Source organism: Saimiri boliviensis, chromosome 14 (genome assembly GCF_048565385.1).
Source record: "Saimiri boliviensis isolate mSaiBol1 chromosome 14, mSaiBol1.pri, whole genome shotgun sequence".
In the NCBI taxonomy this organism is placed as follows: domain Eukaryota; kingdom Metazoa; phylum Chordata; class Mammalia; order Primates; family Cebidae; genus Saimiri; species Saimiri boliviensis.
The window spans coordinates 7569698-7589889 of NC_133462.1; the positions used below are offsets into that span (position 1 = coordinate 7569698).

At 59.5% G+C, this 20192-nt stretch overlaps 1 protein-coding gene across 2 annotated transcripts in view; it reads left to right on the forward strand.

Moving 5' to 3' along the window:
• Positions 1–713: 713 nt before the first annotated feature.
• Positions 714–20192, forward strand: part of LRRC4B (leucine rich repeat containing 4B) — a 48909-nt gene continuing 29430 nt past the window's right edge. Inside the window, exon 1 of one of the 2 annotated variants that reach the window (XM_039466244.2) lies at positions 714–1207. The gene's annotated coding sequence lies outside the window, so the exon portion shown is untranslated. Of the gene's footprint in view, positions 1208–18189; positions 18849–20192 lie in introns of those variants that run through there. The other variant, XM_010351120.3, reaches the window with a different exon arrangement.

Below are 20192 nucleotides of genomic sequence, written 5' to 3' on the forward strand. Positions count from 1 at the left end.
CCCTCTGTCCCCTCCCACACCCCATCTACTCCCCGCGCTCTTGCCACCCAGTCTTGGGCCCTCACAGCTCCAGCTCCCCAGCCTCCCTCCCCTCCCGAGAGATCCCTGCGCCCCCCCCCGCCCCTCCTCCCCCCCACCCCCACCCCCGCCCGGCACCACGGGTCCTTCCCTCCATCTTCCATCCTCTCATCTCCGTCCAACTTAGTTCCTCCTGCCTCTTTGGGGTCCCGCCAGCTTCCCCTGCTCTTCCTGACAGCACCTACGGCACCCCCCATTCTTCTCCCCACAGCCCCCCGCCCCGGCCCTCTGCTTCCTGCAGCCCTCCGAGCTGGGCCTTCCCTCCTCTTCCCCCCGCCACTTCCTGGCCCCTGGGCCTCTCTTGCCCATTTCTCTACCCATGTCTCCCTCTTTTCCTCTTCCTCTGCCCTCTCCCCCGCCCCTCCATCCAGGAGTCTCCCCCCCACCCCTCCCCTCCCACACCCTCTCCCCCTCCCTCCCCTTTTTCTCCCCCTCTTCTTTCCTCCACCCTCTTCCCTCTTCCTTCCTGCTTCCCTTCCCCTTCCCCTTCCCTCCCTCTCCCATCCTCTCGGTTCTTCCCCCCTCTTCCTTCCTCCCTCTCCTCGCGGCCCTCCCTCCCCTGCCTCTCTCCCCCCTCCGCTCCTCCCGGGCCTCCCTCCCGCTCCCTCCCTCCGCCCGCCCGCTCCCACCATCATCAGTATTCCGCTCCCGTCTCCGCCGCTCTCGGCTGCTCTCGGTCGCTGCCGCACCGTCCGAGGCGGGGGCCGGGGCCGGGGCCGGGGCCTGGGGGGGGGTGGGGTGGGGGGAGAGCGGCGCCGGCGGGCCCGAGGAGGGAGGAAGGAAGGAAGGAAGGCTGGAAGGAAGGAAGCCGGGAAAGAAAGAAGGAAAGAAAGGAAGGCAAGAAGGAAGGCGGGCGGCGGGCGAGGGCGCCGGGCCGGACGGCGGGCGGGTGCGAGGCGAGGAGGCAGCGCGGCCCCCCCAGCCCCCCGCCGCCGCCGCGGAAGCCCCCTCCCCACCCAGGAGCCGGGGAGGGGGGAGAGCGCGAGAGAGGCTCCCGGCCCGGCCGCAGCCCCGCCCCCCGCGCCTCCCCGCAGCGGGCCTTGCACCCCAAATTCCTGAGCCTCATTGGGGGGGTCCTCCCCCCACGGGCCGGGCATGCTGCCCCCCGGAAGGAGTCCTTCTCCTCGCTGTGAGTAGCCGCTGAGGGGCACGGGTCAGGGGCGGGGGCCGGAGGCGGAACCGCGGGGGGTAGGTGGGGGGCATTCGCTAATTGGGGGACGGTGGTCTTAGGCCTCCTCCGGGATGGGGTGGGGGATGGCAGAGGACAAGGGGCGGGGCCTGACGGAGGCAGAAGCCGGTGGGGGAGGCGGCTGGGTGGGGGTTCTCCGGGCCGGGCGAGTTCTGTGCTGGGGGGGTCGCCGCTGCCTGGGGACAGGTTGTGGGGGGTGCGTCCGGCGGTCGCTGCGTATCCAGCTGTGGGGTTGAGGAAGTAGACAGGGTGGGGGGCTCGCCGGGCGTAGGTCCGGGCCCCCCTTTCTGGGGCGGGAGTCCAGGTTCTTCCTCTCCCCATGGCCCCTCCCACCCTCCACACCGCTGCTGCTTGGGGTGGGGGGGGCACGCCAGTGATGGGGAGGGGGGGAGAGGCGGGCACGGGGTTTCCTTGGTGACCGCGCCTGGCAAGAGCGGTTGCCGTGGCAACCGGGGAGAACCGGGGAGTTTGGGAAGTGAAAATGGGAAAGACGGAGGGGGTGATTGGGGAGTGAGACAACCCCCTCCCCAGTCTTCAGCCCTTCTGTCTCTGGGGTCACCCCCCCCATCTCCCGGTGGAAGACTCAGACCCCTGCCCCTCCCTCTCCCCAAGACCCGGTTCCTTGACCCCACTCGGCTTTGGGGCCTTGTATCCTTGGGCACGTGTCTCTCCAGGACCACTGCCTCTCCCACCTCCCTCCACCCTCCCCTCCTGGAAGCCTCCCCTCCTGCGGACCCCCGCCCTCCATTTGCTGCCTCATCCCCAGGCTTCCGACCCTCACACCTGCTCCTCTAGGATCTTCTAAGGCACAACACGTGCCCCTCAGGATCCTCTCACCCCATCCTGGACCCTCCCCCAGATATCCCTCACCAGACCCTCTGTCCAGGAGACCCCCTCCTGCAGCTGCCCTCTCCTCCCGCTCTCTCCCGCTCCCTCCCCGCTTCTCTTCCGGCCTTGCACCCCAGCCTCTCCGCTTTCTCCCCAGCACCCCAGCTGCCTTCTCAGCCCAGCACTCTCTGAAACCTCCTCCTATGACCTTTCTTCACCCAGAGACCCCCGTCCTGTCTCCTCACCCCATAGTACCCCCAATCTCACACCCCCACAGCCCCAGCTCTCTGCTTTTGGGAACCTCTCCTTCCAACTCACCATCAATCCCGGGCCCGGGCTCTCAAGGTTCCCCCATCTCCATGCCCTGCCTCCCTGGGGTCCCATCCGGCCAGGGGCCCAGCCCGTCTCGCCCCCAGGGCTCGAGTCCCCAGAGCCCAGGATGGCCTCTTGACCACCCCCCCGCCCCTCCCCCTCCCCGTCCCCTCCTCTCTGCACCCCTATCTTCTTCCCCAGACCCCCTCACCTCTGCTCTCCTCCTGGGCGCCCTCCCCTCCTCCCTGCCCCCTCCTTGCAGCCGCTGGCGACTTTCTCTCGGGGTGGGGAATTCCCCTGGGGAGAGCCCAGCTGGGAAGGGGAGGGGGAAGGGAGCCTCGGGGCTGCCCCTCGGCCCCCTCCCCGCCCCCCTCTCCAGCTGGGAGCTGCAGTGGCGCCTCCGCAGCGCCCCATTGCTATGCGCCTCACATCCGAAGTCCCGGCCGCGCAGCCGCCAGACAGGAACTCGGGCTCCAGGCAGCTGGGAGTAGCCGGAGCCGCCTTCTCTCCTGGTCCAGGAGCCTACAAACTCCCGTCCCCCACCCCCGGCCCGCGGCCAGGACGCGCCCCTCCCTCTTCCTGTAGCATCTTCTGCAGCCTCTGCCTTCTAACCTGCCTCTCTGCAGCCTCCACTTCCCCTTCCCACCTTCCTCCTCCATCTCTTCCTCCTCCTCCTCCTCCTCCTCCTCCTTCTCCCCTCCTGCCTGGGGCTCCTCTCCTCCTGGCCACCCAATGGTCCAAACGCACACAGAGAAAACAGGGACAGAGAGTGAAGCAGCAGAAAGGCGGGAGAGAGACCCAAGGAGAGGAACGGAGCCAGGGAGGGAGGCCCAGAGCGAGAAAGGGGACCCAGCCTCTGAAACAGACACACAATTAGGGCATCAGCATCCAGAGTCGTGGAGTTACTCACTCAATTTCCCAAAGAAAGAAAAAAGTCGGGGAGCCAGGGACACATGCCACTCCCACCCAGAGAGCAAACATTCGGGGTGGGCGAGGCAGAGCCGCAGGGAGCCGCAGACTCAGGGAGGGTGGGACAGACCCACAGGGCGCCTGCCGGGGCCAGCAGGGAGCCGGGGGACACTGGCCACCAGAGCGCTGGGGGGTTTAGAGGCCGCTTCGGACTTGTCAGAGAGACCCCAAGTCAGCGACCGAGAGTGGGAGTGTGCGGGGAAGACACGGGGACATAGAGGTAGACGCCCTAGCTTGTACACACGCACTCGCACACACAGTCATTCACTGGCAGCCAGAGACCCCACGTGCAACCACAGTGGCCCAGCTGCGGACGCAGCCCCCACGCTCAGCAGGAGGTCAGGAGAAACAGAGCAGTCCCCAGACCTGTAGTCGTGTGTCACGCACGGTCCTTCCTACACAGAGACCTGGAGGGAGAGACAAAGGCGGGAGGCCCTTGCCTCGTGGTCCTGTGACCTCGTGGCCTCACGTGTGCAGAGAGACACACAGCGAAAGGCACGGAGGTGTGGGAAGGCTGCCAGGGCACCGAGCACACACCGTTCTCCAGGTGCAGCTAAGACAGTCCCGGAGCTGCACACGCGCCAGACCCAGTGCCAGCCTAGGGAACCCGATCGCGTGTGCACTGCAGGGAGGGCCAGCCCCACCAGGCTCCAGCAGTCACCCTTAATCCCACTCAGAGACAGCCCAGAGAGTGCTTCCCACGCCACCGGGCCCCCTTAGGACCTCCTCGCCGTCCGAGAGGTCGGCAGAATTAAGACATGAGCCCTCACAGGGCGCTGACATCTCTCTCACAAGCAGAGCCTGTGCGCACTGTCGGGGCCCATGCGGAGGTGCTGTGGGTTGGGGGTCAGGGGTGGCCGCTGAATCCTCAGTCCCTTCCGGAACCCTGGCCCTGCTTTCTTGCCAGGGTCCCCACCCCCTCGATCACCCGTCTTATCTGCTAGGACACCTGCTGGGCAGCTCACACGGCTCCATCCTGTCTCCCTATCCCAGTGCTCTCTGGCCGGTTGTCTGTCATGGGCTGTCACCTGGACCTCCTGTCTCTGTCAAGCTGTCTCACCCCTCCATCTCCTGTGTCAGCTTTCCTGGGACTGACCCTTCACCCCCTGCTGGGCCTGGCCCAACTGTGGAGTCTCTGGACTCAGCCCTCAGTCTTTCCCTCTCCCACCCCATCTGCTGTGAAACCTGCCTCTGTTTCTGCCTCTGCTCGACACCCGCTCTCGGTGCCTCTCTTCTTTGTCCCTCTGTGTCACTCGCCCTCACCTCTGCCACTGTTCCTGCCAGCCTGTCTGCCCCCTGCCTCCCCGGCTTCTTCCCCGAGGCTCCCTCTCCCCACATCCCTGAGGACTCACTTACGCTGGGGTTCTCCCGGCGCCCGAGAGCATTATTTTCCTGGTGCTTTCAACATGTTTAATTTGTTGCCAACATTTTTTTTAAATTAGAGATTTCTCGTAAAAATCTAGACTGCCAGCTTTTGGAATCTTCTTCCCCCCTGAGTAACCGTGGGCTGTGCTCAGGTGCCCAGGGCCACCACGCCCCACTCGCTCCTCTAACCAGTGTCCTGATGGGTCTTCCCTCCTGGGCAGGGAGGTTTGCAGCCCCTGCCGTTTGCCTCTCCTCCTCCCTGCTCTGTCTCTTTGTGCACTGTCCCCCTCTCCACTCTCCACGCCTCGGCGTCCCTGGCCGGGTCCTCTCCGTGGTTCCTCCATCATCTCCCCCCTCAGTTAGCCCTAACTCCAAGCCTCACTTTGGCGGGGCCCTCTTTCCACTTAAACGGCCTCTTTGCAGTGCCAGGAGCAGGAGAGTCCTATCCTTATCTGGGAGAAGTGGTTCTTAAGGCTGCCAGGGCACCAAGCACACACCCGTTCTCCAGGGCCAGGGTCTGCTGTGAAACTGCCGGTCCTCCCCGTGCTGGAGAGTCAGCGTTGCGTGAAGCCACCATGTCGCAGCCTGTGCTTCTCAGCTGGCCCATGGCCAGGGTGGGCCACAGACCCCACACTCTTGTCCCCAGCATGTGGCATCACAGCCCGTAGGCAGGGGGCGGGCTTCCTCCCTGAGTTCCAGGCTCCACATGTGGTCCCAGAGCAGGCGGAGACGGAGGGCTGCCTGCCATAGAGGGCCCGGCGTGAGGACCCTGTTTCCGGAGGAGGAAGGCCTCACCTCCAGATAGGGGTGCAGAGGACAAGGCTCCCCTCAGAGCCTGCAGCGCTCAGGCCCAGCAGTGGCCCCTCCACCGTCACGCTTGCTGGGTGTAGGGGGCACGTCTTCCTGTCCTCTCCGGCGGGGTGTGGAAAACCTTGATCACTGAGTTTCGGGACCCTCTCTCCCCACTGGGGAGAATGCCCCTTTCCTTCCAGTCCCGGTACTGAGACTGGGGGGGCTCTGCTAGACAGGGGGGTGGCAGGAGAGTAAGAAGAGAGGCAGGATGCCCCTTGTTGCCTAGAAACCCATGAACAACTGTTGTCACAGCAGGCAGAGGTGGAGAGGCTGCCTCCAAGGCCCATGAGATGGGCTGGGAGGGCTGGCCACTGGGGAGCAGGCAGCAGCCCACAGGGGACTGGTGGTCCCCCAGGAGGGCGTCTGAGAATGAGGATGGGGAGTGTCTGGTAGTATTGGTGATCCTAGTGGGAGGTTGAAGAGTGAGTGTAAGACTGAGACAGACACAGGCCAGGCGCAGTGGCTCACACCTGTAATCCCAACACTTTGGGAGCCTGAGGAGGGTAGATCACCTGAGGTCAGGTGTTCAAGACCAGCCTGGCCAACATGGTGAAACCCGTCTCTACTAAAAATACAAAATTAGCCAGGCGTGGTGCTGTGAGCCTGTAATCCCAGCTACTTGGGAGGCTGAGGCAGGAGAATCACTTGAACCCGGGAAGTGGAGGTTGCAGTGAGCTGAGATCATGCTGCTGCACTCCAGCCTAGGCGACAAGAGCGAAACTCTGTCAAAAAAAAAAAAAAAAAAAAAAAAAGCTTGACGGAGAGGAGGAAGGGAGTGAGGCAGGGCAGTGGGCGGGGGTGGTCAGCAGTCACTCCCAGGCTCACCGTGCCCCCAGAAGCAGCACCAGCTGGGGAGTTAGCTTAGACCCCAGAGCTCTTGTTCAAACACTGTGACAGAGTTCAGAAGGCAGTGCGGCCACAGCTCCACCGGAGAGGCCATCCTCAGGTGGTCAGCGCAGAGGAGACTGGCCTTGCTCTTGCTTGGAACAGTCTCATCCCGAGCCTGAGATGATCATGATTGCAGCTAACGGTGATGGAGAGCGTGACACTCACCAGGCTCAATGCTCAGCCTCTTATGTGGATTTTTCCCACGTATTCCTGTGGCAACCCTTCAGGGAGGCACAGTCATCATCCCCGGCTTGACAGATGGGGAAACTGAGGCCCAGAGGGGTGGCGTCGTTGCCCAGAATGATACACCTAGAAGTGGCTGAGCAGGGACTGCAAACCTGTATGTGGCTGTCACGAAGGTTGCCTCTGCTTTACAGAGGGGGAAACTGAGGCCCAGAGAGAAGAATACAATGGTCCATTGGGCCATCCAAGTGGAAATTAGACTTTTTTTTTTTTGTAGCAGGGTCTCGCTCTGTCGCCCAGGCTGGAGTGCAGTAGTGCGATCTTGGCTCACTGCAACCTCCGTCTCCCGGGTTCAAGCAGTTCTCCTGCCTCAGCCTCCCAAGTAGCTGGGACTGCAGGCACACATCGCTACACCTGGGTAATCATTTTATGTTATTTTATTTTATGATGGAGACAGGGTTTCACTGTATTGACCAGGCTGGTCTCAAACTCCCCAGACCTCAAGTGATCCACCTGCCTCGGCCTCCCGAAGTGCTGGGATTACAGGTGTGAGCCACTGTACCCGGCCATAAAATTAATAATCACAATAATTAGGTTGTTCATAACAATAGACCCATCAAAGGTTAGACTTTTGTAGTTGGAGGAGGACAAGGTCTTGCTCTGTTACCCAGGCTGAAGTGCAATGGCACGGTCACAGCTCACCGCAGCCTTGACCTCCTGGGCTCAAGCGATCCTCCCACCTCAGCCTCCTGAGTAGCTGGGATTACAGGTGTGCACCACCACACCCAGCTAATTCGTGCATTTTTTGTAGAGAGGGGGCTTCTCACTACGTTGCCCAGGCTGGTCTGAAACTCCTGAGCTCATGTGATCCTCTTGCCTTGGCTTTCCAAAGTGCTGGGATTACAGACATGTGCCACCACCGCCAGCAGGATGAGACTTTTTTTTTTTTTTTTCTTTTTTGAGACAGAGTTTCACTCTTGTTACCCAGGCTGGAGTGCAATGGCGTGATCCTCGGCTCACCGCAACCTCCGCCTCCTGGGTTCAGGCAATTCTCCTGCCTCAGCCTCCTGAGTAGCTGGGATTACAGGCACGCGCCACCATGCCCAGCTAATTTTTTGTATTTTTAGTAGAGACGGGGTTTCACCATGTTGACCAGGATGGTCTCGATCTCTTGACCTCGTGATCCACCCGCCTCGGCCTCCCAAAGTGCTGGGCTTACAGGCTTGAGCCACCGCGCCCGGCCCAGGATGAGACTTTTAAAGGCACTGGATCTCCTGTAACTCAGGGACCATCAGGTTCTCAGTGTTGTTTATGCCTCTAAACCACCAGAAAGGAAAAGGATGCTCCACGCGGATTCTCACAGTAGAGAATCAGTCCTCACCAACGTGGGGGTTGTCGGACCTTGTTTTGGGAAGGGCAAGGACCCCAGATAGGATCCCATGGGCCCCCACTCCTTGACAAATGAATGGTTTCGAACCAGCCAGAAATGCTGCGTTTACAATAGCAGAGGTAGATGGCCTGAGTCACAGAATGGGGAAATGGTTTATTCTTCTGACCCGTAAGAATAAATAACTTTTTTTTTTTTTAAAGATGGAGTCTCGCTCTATCGCTCAGGTTGGAGTGCAGTGGCGTGATCTTGGCTCACTGCAACCTCCACCTCCCAGGTTCAAGCAATTCTCCTGTCTGAACCTCCTGAGTAGCTGGGATTACAGGCATGCACCACCTCACCAGCTAATTTTTCATATTTGTAGTAGAGATGGGGTTTCACCATGTTGGCCAGGCTGGTCTTGAACTCCTGACCTCAGGTGATCTGCCTGCCTTGGCCTCCCAAAGTGCTGGGATTACAGGTGTGAGCCACTGCACCTGACCGATAATAAATGGTAACTTTTAATGTAGCTGTCATTTAAGTGTCAAACACTGCACATGGTCACCAGGAGCCCCAACAAACTATTCTTAGGAGTCATTATCTTCACAGACTGCAAGGCAGAGCCTGGGGTAGGGGACACAGGGAGAAAGTGGCCAGCCAGTTTTAACTTAATTTAAACCCAGTTTTCCTCCACACTCTTTCCACCTCTCCATCCTTCCTTTTCACAGGACGGTGTGATGAGGAGGAGGATCTTCTGGATCCTGGAATAAGTTCATTGAGCATTTTCCTCTTATGCTGCAGGCATTTCCCTAAGCTCATCACAGAGAACAGACATTCCTCACCTACAGATGAGCCGACCGAGGCCCTGAGGGGTGATGTTCCCTTTGCAAGGCTACATGGCTGGTGACTGTTGCAGCTGAGGTCCAAACCCAGGTCTAATTGATTCCAAGGCCCACCCTTGAGCCACACTCCTATACAAAGCTCGGGGAGAGAGGAGGGGGCATCATTCTTCATCCCAAAATGGAATATAGGAGTGGGACGGGCACTTAGAGACCCCTTAGAGACCCCTTAGCCCCTTGCTCCGAGACCAGCATCCCCTGGGAAACAGAATTACAGCCTCATCCTAGATATGCCGATGCAGAATCTGTATGTTTTGGGTTATTTTTATTTATTTATTTATTTATTTATTTATTTATTTATTTTTGAGATGGAGTCTCTCTCTGTCACCCAGGCTAGAATTCAGTGGCATGATCACGGCTCACTGCAACCTCTGTCTACTGGGTTCAAGTGATTCTCTTGCCTCAGCTTCCCAAGTAGCTGGGGTTACAGGTGCATGCCATCATGCTCAGCGAGTTTTTTGTATTTTTAGTATAGACAGTTTCACTGTGTTAGCCAGGATGGTCTCAATCTCCTGACCTCATGATCCGCCTGCCTCAGCCTCCCATAGTGCTGGGATTACAGGCGTGAGCCACCTCGACCAGCCTATTATTATTTTTATTTTTTGAGACAGAGTCTCACTCTGTCACCAAGGCTGGAGTGCAATGATGCGACTCAGCTCACTGCAGCCTCCACCTCCCAGGTCAGGCGATTCTCCTGCCTCAGCCTCCCGAGTAGCTGGGACCACAGGCACATGCCTCCACGCCCAACTGATGTTTGCATTTTTAGTAGAGACAAGGTTTCACCATGTTGGTCAGGCTGGTCTCAAACTCCTGACCTCAAGTGACCTGCTTGCCTCAGCCTCCCAGCATGCTGGGATTACAGGCGTGAGCCACTGCGACCGGCCACAATCCACCTCTTAACAAGATTCCCAGGCAGCTGGACACACATTCATGTCTGAGAAGCGTTGCTCCAGTTCACATCATTTTCAGCTTTTTATGACTTTTAGTAGCACCCTTGTGTTGTAAACAAAGTAGCTATGCACAACCCTGTGAGAGAAAACAGATAGCAACAGCATCCTTCCTAGGAGGGCCCCCTGTGGGCGGAGCCAGCTGCGGCCATGCCCCTCCCACCTGCAGACTCACTCTCACACCCCACTGCCCGAGCCTTGACAACGAATACTGTTGCAAAACCCACCAGTGCCACGCCAGATCCCACTTCTCTTCCGGGCAAATTCAGTTCAGGGCTGTTAAACTGCCACTTCCCGGCACAGAATCACAGTCCAGGGGCCTGGAAGGCCAGTTTTTTTTTTCTTTTTTTTTTTTTTTTTTGAGACAGTCTTGCTCTGTTGCCCAGGCTGGAGTGCAGTGGCACAGTCCCGGCTCACTGCACCGCCCGGGTTCAAGTGATTCTCCTTTCTCAGCCTCCTAAGCAGCTGGGATTACAGGTGCCCGCCACCAGGCATGGCTTATTTTGCATTTTTAGTAGAGACGGGGTTTCACCCTGTTGGTCAGGCTGGTCTCAAACTTCTGACCTCAGATGATCTGCCCGCCTCAGCCTCCCAAAGTGCTGGGATTACAGGCGTGAGACACCATGCCTGGCCCTCTTTTCTTTTTTTTTTTTTCCTTTCTTTTTTGGAAGTTCAGTTTGTATCTCAAAGCCTGTCCAAATCTGGCTCTCCATAGATACGGCAGTGACCTCACCGTGGCTCAGCATGCCCTTCTGTAAAATGGGCTGCAGCAGCTCTCACCATGGGCCCCTGGCAGGGACTCAATGAGCTCTTGCAGGCAGCTCCCACAGCGCAGGCCTGGCACAGGCAACCGAGGCAGAGCTGGCCAGGCGCTTGGACCTCACAGTCTCAGTAATGTTCTGTTTCTCTGGCTGTGACCGCCCTGGCTTCTGCGTGAGTCCTGTAAGAGCCCCATGAGGTTGCTGGGCAAGAAGCAGACGGAGCAGCAGTTCGGGGACTCAGGCAGAAGCAGCCCCAAGCAGGATCAGCCGTTAGATCCACGCTGTCCCATACAGTAGCCATTGCCACGCGTGAGCACCAGCAGTCACGTCAAGCCAAATGAAGAATTCAGCCCCTGTTCACGCTTGACTCATGTCACATGCTCCGTAGCCTCATGTGGCCGGTGGCTGCCAATGTTGGACAGCATAGATAGAACATTTACATCATTGCAGAGAGTTCTGTTGGATGGTGATGCATTGAAATGTTGAAATACAGCCGGGTGCCGTGGCTCACGTTTAGAATCCCGCACTTTGGGAGGCTGAGACAGGAGGATTATTTGAGCCTGGAGAACATGGCAAAAGCCCATCTCTACAAAAATACAAAAAGATTGGCCAGGCACGGTGGCTCACGCCTGTAATCCCAGCACTTTGGGAGGCTGAGGAGGGCAGATCACAAGGTCAAGAGATTGAGACCATCCTGGCCAACATGGTGAAACCCTGTCTCTACTAAAAATACAAAAATTAGCTGGCTGTGGTGGTGCACGTCTGTGGTCCCAGCTACTTGGGAGGCTGAGACAGGAGAATCACTTGAACCTCAGGAAGTGGAGGCTGCAGTGAGCCGAGATCACGCCACTGCATTCCAGTCTGGTGACAGAGCGAGACTCCATCTCAGAAGAAAAAAAGAAATTAGCCGGGTATAGTGATGCACACCTGTAGTTGGCTCCTCAGGAGGCTGAGGTGGGAGGATCATGTGGGCCCGGGAGGTCAAGGCTGTAATGAGCTGAGATCACGCCACTGCACTCCAGTAGAAATTTATATATGTGTGTATGTGTGTGCCTGTGTGCGTGGACATATCTATGCATACAGTACCGGCCTCCTGTGCAGTTGAAAATCTGCGTATAAATTTTGACTCCTCTAAAACGTAGCTACTAATAGTGTGCTGTTGACTGGACACCCTACGTAAACAGTCAGTTCACACATTCTGTATGTTAAATGTATTCTATCCTGAATTCTTACAATGAAGTGAGTTAGGGAAAAGAAAATGCTATTAAGAAAATGCTGAGGAAGAGAAAGTACATTTACTATCCACTAAGTGGAGTAGATCATCGTAAAGGGCTCCCCCTGATCGTCTTCACATTGACTGGGCTGTGGCGGGGGGGGGGGGGAGGCGGTAGTTGGGGGGGTTGTCTTGCTGTCTCAGGAGTAGCAGAGGTGGGAGAAAGTCCACGTGTAAGTGGACCACATGGTGCAAACCCCTGTCATTCAAGGGTCAACTGTAGTCCTCCGTTGGCTGGGAAATAAATAGCCCACCTCTACCCTTCCCGGGTCCCCCCACCCCCAGTCCTCCCAGCCCTCTGTCTTCTGGAACTTGCTGTTAATTCCCATTTCTCCGATGAGGAAACTGAGTGACCAAAGGGTACCGTTCCTAGCAGAAAATTGGCAGCGCCAGGGGGTCGGAGCCCTGGTTTCTTCTTTTCCCGGTGGCCAGCCAGGCTCCGAGTCCCACATCTCACTTGTTGGTCACCTGCTGCGTGCCAGGCCCTACTTGGGCCCCCTTGCCACAGCCCCGTGCAGCCTCATCAGAGAGGGAGCAGCTCACTCACCCAAGGTCGCACAGCCGGGGACTGGATGGGAGCCAGGTGGGCGGTGTGTCCCCTGCTCCCCTGCGGCACTGTGGGTGTGACCAGAGTGAGGCGCCGCCTGCGAGTGGGGACCGGGGCTGGGGGCATATGGCAGGGTCCTCTGCATTCTCTTCTCCCCCTAACAGCTTCCCACCCCACCGTCCTCTTCTGGCTTTTGGAGTTTGACCCCAGATCTATAAGAAGGGCCTGGCTCCTCCCTCTCCCTCACCTCCTACACCGCCCCCAGGTTCTGCCACTTTTACAAATTTGCCTTATCCGTTCACTCTTTCCTTCCTCTCCATCTCTGTGGCTCCAGCCACGGCCCCATCCTCTACCCCCTCATCCTTGGCCCGGCTCCTCCCTGGCCTCCAGCCGCCTCGCTCCAGTCCACTCAGAGGGGCCCTTCACCTCCCAGAGCTGACCCTGCCCCTCGGTTGTCACAGCCCTGGTGTGGGAGGAAGGAGGCCCCCCCGGCCCATCACCACGGCCTCTGTAACAGCTCGGCGACCCCTCCTCCGGGCTTCCCTCCTGGACGTTCCAGGGGCCCACCCTGTCACTTAGGCGGCTCACTCCCACCCCCATACCTGCCTCCCAGAAACAAGGCTCTTTGCATCGGGTGCCAGCAGAGGACCTGCCGGTAGGGGGCGCTGGCTCGCTCATTCCTGCAGCAAATAACTGAGGCTTGGAGGGGCCGGCACGGTGGCAGGCCCTGGGGACGCAGCCGTCCACACCCCGGCAAAGCCCTCAGGAGCTCCCCTCCTAGCAGGAAGCCAGGCAAGGAATACAGGAACAAATCACCGAGCATCAGGAGCTGGGTGGCTGTGACACGAGCTGTGAAGCAGTGCAAGGGATAGGGATGGCAGGTGGAGCTCAGAGAAGATGTCCTGGAGGTGTCTTGGGAACGCAGCGCCTCCCTGACCCCAGGAAGAGCACCCCTGGCCGGCAGACGGCACAGCAGGGGCAAAGTCCCCTCGTGGGTAAGGGGCTCGGTGTGGGTGGGAGGAGCCTGGGTGGGAAGAGCCTTGGTGGGAGGTGCCGGGTGGGTGGGTGGAGCCTGGGTGGGAGGTGCCTGGTGGGTGGGTGGAGCCTGGGTGGGAGGTGCCTGGTGGGTGGGTGGAGCCTGGGTGGGAGGTGCCTCATGGGTGGGAGGAGCCTGGGGGAGGCCAGAGGGGCTGCAAGGGAAAGAACAGACCCCCGTTCAAACAAGTCACCACCTCTCCTCCTCCAACGACACCTCACCCCCACCCCAACTCCACCCCCACTTCACCGGCCTGTTGGTCCTGCTGCCCGAAAAAACTCGTGAGCTGAGCCAAGCCCCCAGCCCTGCTTCCTCATCAGCAGCTCCTAGGGGACCTGGAGTGCCCTTTCCCTAAGGAGGTTCTTCTACCTCAAAACTTAGGGGCCTGACAGTTCTTGGGGCTGTGGGGCTGCTTTTATTTTCAAAGCATTCCGGACATGGATTGGCTCAGAGAAACAGGCAGGAAGTCTCATCCATCCTTGACGCCCGCGTTGCCTGTCGCCGCCCCCTGAACCCGGGTCTCTCGCATAGGACCAGGAACTTCTTTCAGGGACAGAAGTGCCCATCCCTCCCCGGGTTCAATGCCTCTCATCCCCTGGGCTCCAGGTTCCACTCCTGCCCCAATCCCTCACAGTCAGGAAATTCTTCTCTAGCTCTAACCTCCATGCCGTTTGCTGGAATGGTAGTCAATTTCCTATCTTCCCTCTGGCCTTCTGAATTTACCCCCCAAAAAACTGAGTGTGCCTGACAGGAACGTTCCCTGCCTCCCATTTCTCCTCACCCCGCCTCCCCTGGGTCCCCGAGTTTCCGATCTGCCATCTGCCTGAATCCTCCCAGGCACAGTGCCCGAGATCTTGCAGAGCTGGGACCAGGGAGGATGGCGAAGCCGGTGAGGACTCAGCCTCACACCTCGAGTGCCCGGGCCCTCCCTGCCTCTGCTTCCCCCGGATCTCAGCCCCACCTCGGGGCCTCCTGTCCTGCCCCTCTCATGCCCCCTTGTATGCCTGTGACTCTGCCAGTCTCTGCTCCTCTTCTCCTCTTTGGGGGCCTTCTGTGCCTGCATCTCTGGTTCGTTCCTTGTACCAGGTTAGAGAGAACGGGTGTACCTTTGTGATGGGTCCTCTCCCGGGGAACCTGGGGTCGAAGACGCAGCCGTGGTGACCTGGCCAGGTTCTGGGCTTGGGGTTCCAATCTGGCCGTGCGGCTTGGGGACCGTGTCACCTTTGGCAAGTGCCGCCCGCCTCCGAATCTGCCTCTGCATCTGTAAAATGGGCACAAGAACCATCCCTCCCTCCCAGGGCCATGGGGAGAGGCCAGCGGCTTGAGGAGTGGATAGCATGGCACCCACATGTAATCAGTACTTCCCATCACTACTAGGGGTACGTGGGGGCAGGGGACAGGCCACAGACTTTGCACTAGCAGGGCGTGAAGCCATGGTGGGGTGTCAGGCGTGCTGTGTCCTGTGCAGTGCAGGTGACTGCAGGGGCGGAGGAAGGATGGCAGTTCAGCAGGCCCGTGGCCTTGCCTGTACCCACCCCCTACACAGGCAACCTCCGTGGGAATTGTTGCTGTCATCAGGCCAGTCTCGGGGGTCTTCGGGGCCCCTGGACTCTGGTGAGGCCGACCTGGGAGGAGCCACTTCCTAGCTGTGTGTTTCGCCTTCGGCAACTGACAGTACCTCTGAGTGCCTCAGCTTTCCTGGAGATGAAATGGGGGTAATAGCGCTCTTCTCTCAGAGGGTTGATGGGCAAACTGTGGGGCTTAATGCAAGTAAAATTCCCAGGACGGTGCCAGTCCGTGCCAGGTGTGTGTTGGACATTACCACCTTTGGTGCTGTGGTTATTCGCTGAGTTCACATGAGTCAGATGCATGCGGCCTGCCTGGCTGTGGGAATGAGGTTAGCCAGCATTCCTGTTATCCAGGTCAGAGAGCTCTGTCTGGGGACAGCTGGGGCCAGGTGCCCCCTCAGTGTGTGGCTGTATCCAGGAGTGTAGCTCACACAAGTGGGTATCTAAGGCTTGGGCAAAGTGGTAGCTTTCCTCTGGGTGCACGGAGCTGTGCTGGGGACCTCCTGTTTGCAATCTGAGGTGTAGTATCTAGGTCTTAGCCATTCAGGTGGTGCTGGGGCATGGAGGGTGACCTGGGACACTGTGTCCAGCTGACGACAGCTGCATCACGGTATGTAGATGTGCTTCCTCGGCCGGGCGTGGCGGCTCCCGTCTGTCATCCCAGCACTTTGGGAGGCCGAGGCGGTCGGATCACTGGAGGTCAGGAGTTCGAGACCAGCCTGGCCAACACGGTGAAACCCTGTCTTTACTAAAAAATACAAACATTGGCCGGGCGTGATGGTGGGTACCTGTAGTCCTAGCTACGCAGGAGGCTGAGGCTGCAGAATTGCTTGAACCCAGGAGGTGGAGGTTGCAGTGAGCCAAGATTGTGCCACTGCACTCTAGCCTGGGCAACAGAGTGAGACTCTGTCTCAAAAAGAAAAAAAAAGCCGGGCGCGGTGGCTCACGCCTGTAATCCCAGCACTTTGGGAGGCCGAGGCGGGTGGATCACAAGGTCGAGAGATCGAGACCATCCTGATCAACATGGTGAAACCCCGTCTCTACTAAGAATACAAAAAAATGAGCTGGGCATGGTGGTTCGTGCCTGTAATCCCAGCTACTCAGGAGGCTGAGGCAGGAGAATTGCCTGAACCCAGGAGGCGGAGGTTGCGGTGAGCCGAGATCGCGCCATTGCACTCCAGCCTGGGTAACAAGAGCAGAACTCCGTCTCAAAAAATTTAAAAAAAAAAATTTTTTTTAAAAAAAAGCTGTACTGCCTCTGCGAGCAGCCCTCCTGGGTTGGAAGGGGAGCTGGGGACCGAGGGTGTCCAGGGCTAGGAGCCTGAATGTGCAGCTATTGCAGTGTGGCCTGGGCTGAGTGGGGGTGTTGTGTGAGCGTGGGAGAAAACAGACCCCCAGCGATGATAACGTACCCATCCATCCTGCACCCAGTGTTCAGTGAGCAACTGCCATGTGCCCGGCACTGTCGTGGGTCCTGGGAATCAGTCACAAACGGATTGGCCTTGGGAAACTCACAATCAAGCGTTCGGGCATATAAAAGCTCAGACGCTGATAAATGTCACGGAGAAATGCAAGATAGAGAAGGTTCTGGAGGGGGGGATGGGGGTGCCGTCTGAGGCGGGGTAGTTAGGACATCCTCACTGAGAAGGTAACATCAGAGCACAGACCTGATAGAGAACAGGGCGAGAGCCTTCGGATGACCAGCGAAGAGGCTTCAGGTAGAGGGAAGAGCAGGTGCAAAGGCCCTGGGGCCGGGGTGTGCACGGCCTGTTCTGGAAACAGAGTAGCAGAGGGAGGAGGCAGGCAGTGAGGTCAGAGATGGAGCTGGGCTGGGGAGTAAGGGGCCTGAAAACCGAGGTGAAGTCCCCACCTCTGCTCTGAGTGGGACAGGAGCCATGGGGGACTGTGGAGCAGAGGCAGGGCAGGGTCCGTGGGGTATTGACAGCGTCCCTCTCGCTGCCTGCTGCCCATGGGGAATGGACAGGGAGTGGGGGTGAGGGTAGAAGTGGGGAGGTGGGGGAGGGCCCGGGAGAGGGGGATGGTAGCCAGGCTAGGGAAGTACCCTGGGGGTGGAGAGAAAGATCCTCTGATTCCAGGGTCTGATTCTACATGTTACGAAGACAGAAGCCTTTACTGAGGATTTGGCGATTTAATCTCCCAAGCGGCCCTAGGAGGCAGAGACTCTCAGTATCCCTGTTTCACAGCGGAGGGAACTGCAGCCACTGGCCGGAGGGTACCCGGGAAGTGGCAGCAGAGTCAGGACTCCAACCCAGGCCTCACGGCGCTCAGCAGCCTGCGCCACTCTCGGGATGTGCCTTTTGTGGCCCTTGGGGGTCCTGGGCCAGTGTCTGGCACATAGCAGGGACTGGGTAGACACTCGTTGGCTGGACGGATGGGTGGACAGATGGATGGGTTGATGGATGGATGGGTGGACAGATGGATAGATGGATGGACGGTGGACGGATGGGTGGGTGGATACATCGAATGAATGAAGGTGGCTCCCCTGACGATTTTGCAGAAGTGTGTCAGGGGGTGAGGATCTGGCTAAGGTCCAAAGAAGAGGGGTGCCTCGGGGGGTGGGAGTCTTTGTGGCATGAAGAGGGGCTGGCCCTGAGCTGCGGGACGGGGTGATGGTGCTGGTATATCAGGCGTGGGGGTTGGAGCAAAGACTGCGTGGCGTACTGGGGGTTCAAGGGAGTTCCTGGGGTACGGGGCATCTGCAGGAGGACGCTGGGCGAGGTTGTGTGCCTAGGCCCGGTGGGGGGTGCAATGCAGGAGGGGTGGTTTTGGCCGTGTCGGTGGGGGCGGGGGGTCAGTGGTGGCCCAGCCTGGTCATGCAGCCGACGAGGCAGTCTGTGTGCCACGAGGCTCCGGCTTGGCACGGCCCAACCACCCCCCTTCCTTGGGCAGCCCAGCCAGCAACCTTCCTCCCCCCACTTCCCCCCGACCTTCCTCGGCTGCCTTCTCGGCTGCCCAGAACCAATGGGTTAATTAGATAACGGAGCCTTTGATTAGCGGGGGAGGGGGAGGCCTCCCCCCCAACAGCGCAGGGAAGGGAGGCCGAGGAGGAGGGAGGAGAGGCGCCCTCCCCGTTCAGAAGGAGAGAAAGAGGGAGGGGTGGGGAGGGAGGGAGCTGAGGCACAGCTTGGCTCTGCACTGCCGTGTGACTAGAAATTGTAATCGCGGAGAAAGAGAGACAGACAGAGCCGGGGAGAAAGGGACCAAGACAGACGGACGGACAGACCACCTGACTGAGACAGGCTCGGGGCGATGAGAGGGTGACAGGGAGAGAGCGAGAGGGAGGGATAGATGGAGGAGAAGGAGAGAAGGGGCCTGGGGGTCCCGAGGGAGTCGAGATTGTGAGGGGGGAGGCCAAAGGAGGTGGACGGGGACCAGAGGTGGAGGGGGAGGACTGAGAGGGGCAGGGAGAGGGGAGAGGGGGCTGGGGGGGCCTGGGGTCGGTGGGTGGAGAGGAAGGAGGCTGCCAGTGGGGGGAGAGTCGAGGTAGAGGTGGGAGAGGGGGTGGAAGGAGATCGGAGGAGGCGAGCGGGGAGGGGAGGAGGGGACTGCTGCAGTGGCCAAAGGACAGCCTCCCCCCCCGGGGTGGGAAGGGCGACAGGCCAGTGGGGGGGGCGCAGGGAGACCCAAGAAGCCCCTGCGCCCCCCCAACACCATCTCGACGGGAAGCCCTGGAGAACTGGGGAGGCAGAGACCCCGGCTGGCTGGAGGCATGTGGAGGGGGGGGCCTGGGTGCAGGGAGAGGCCCAGCGGAAGCCAAGCCACCAGGGTGAGTGTCCCCCACCATGGGGTGGGGGGGAGACAAGGACGGGCGATGGCGGAGGGTGACGGGGGGGAGAGGAGGGAGGCTGGGTTGCTGCAGAAGCCGAGATGGGGGTGGGGGGATGCGGGCTGGCAGCGGGAGAACTGGGGACAGATGCGGAGGTAGACTGAGCCGACGCAGGCCCGGAGGCCGGGCGGGTGCCGTGGGCTCCCACGGGCCGGGTGGGGGCCCCAGCCTCAAATCCTGGCCCTGCACCTTGGGCCAGTCCCTTGGCTGAGAGCGTGTGGGCTGGGTCGTCGTAGGGTCTTAAGAGGTGGGGGCCTGACACCCAGGATAAAGACTGGCCTCGACCTCCCATTCAGGAGAATGAAGACCCTCCCCACACTCACAGTCAGACACAGATCACGTCCCCGGCCCTCCAGGAGAAAAACGAGCCCGGGAGCAGACACAGAATCAACCTCTCTCCCCTCCCTCTCTCTCTCCCTAACCCCTCTTCCCCCTCTCTCTGCCTCTCTCTGTCTCTGTGTCTCTCTGTCTCTCTGTGTCTCTGTCTAGCCTTTGCTCTCACACACACACTCAGATACACAGACGAATGCACACACATTTTTATCTGGGTTAAAATGGTCTTGGAAACTGCAGAAGGAGGGAGTGACTGTGTGTGTGCACACGGCCATGTGCCTTGGGGGGGGTAGCCTGGGGGGTGGGGGCTGAGAGGCCACCGAGAGAGGGCGTGCCCCGTCCCTGCCGAGTGTGTCGGCCAGTTGGTGTGCCTGTTTGTGTGACCTGCTCCCCTCCGGGTCTCTGGGGGACGGGTTGGGGCTGGCCTCTGCCGGGGCAGAGCCCGCTGGCGTGGGTGTGTTTGTGTGTACTCAGAGATGCTGCGTGCAAGGGAGGGTTGGGAGCTGGAGGGTTGACCCGGGGCTGGAGTATCCCCTCTGCACCCTCCCGGCCTGCTCTGTGTCCTTGCACAGGCCATTTTCCCTCGCAGTGCCTCAGTGACCCCATCTGTAAATTGGGCATCCTAACGGCTCCCTCCTACGGTCATCGTGAGGCTTCCGTGAGACTATCAGGATAGAGTCTGCTGCATTGTGGGGCTCCCCCGGTGTTCTGGCGCGAGTATTATTACTGGGATCATTGCTGCAGCTGTGACTGGCCCATCTCCTTTCCTCCTCTGGTTCTACGGAAATGGGGGGGCAGGACAGATGGAGGAGGTGCAGCGTGACTTCTCAGAGGACCCGGCTCCCCACGGCCCACTCCCCCCCGCCGAGAACCCGCTTAGGGTCCTAGACCCCCTTCCCTTCCCCATCCCCTCCCCGAGAGCCAAGCTCCATCCTGCGGCACCAGCTGGCA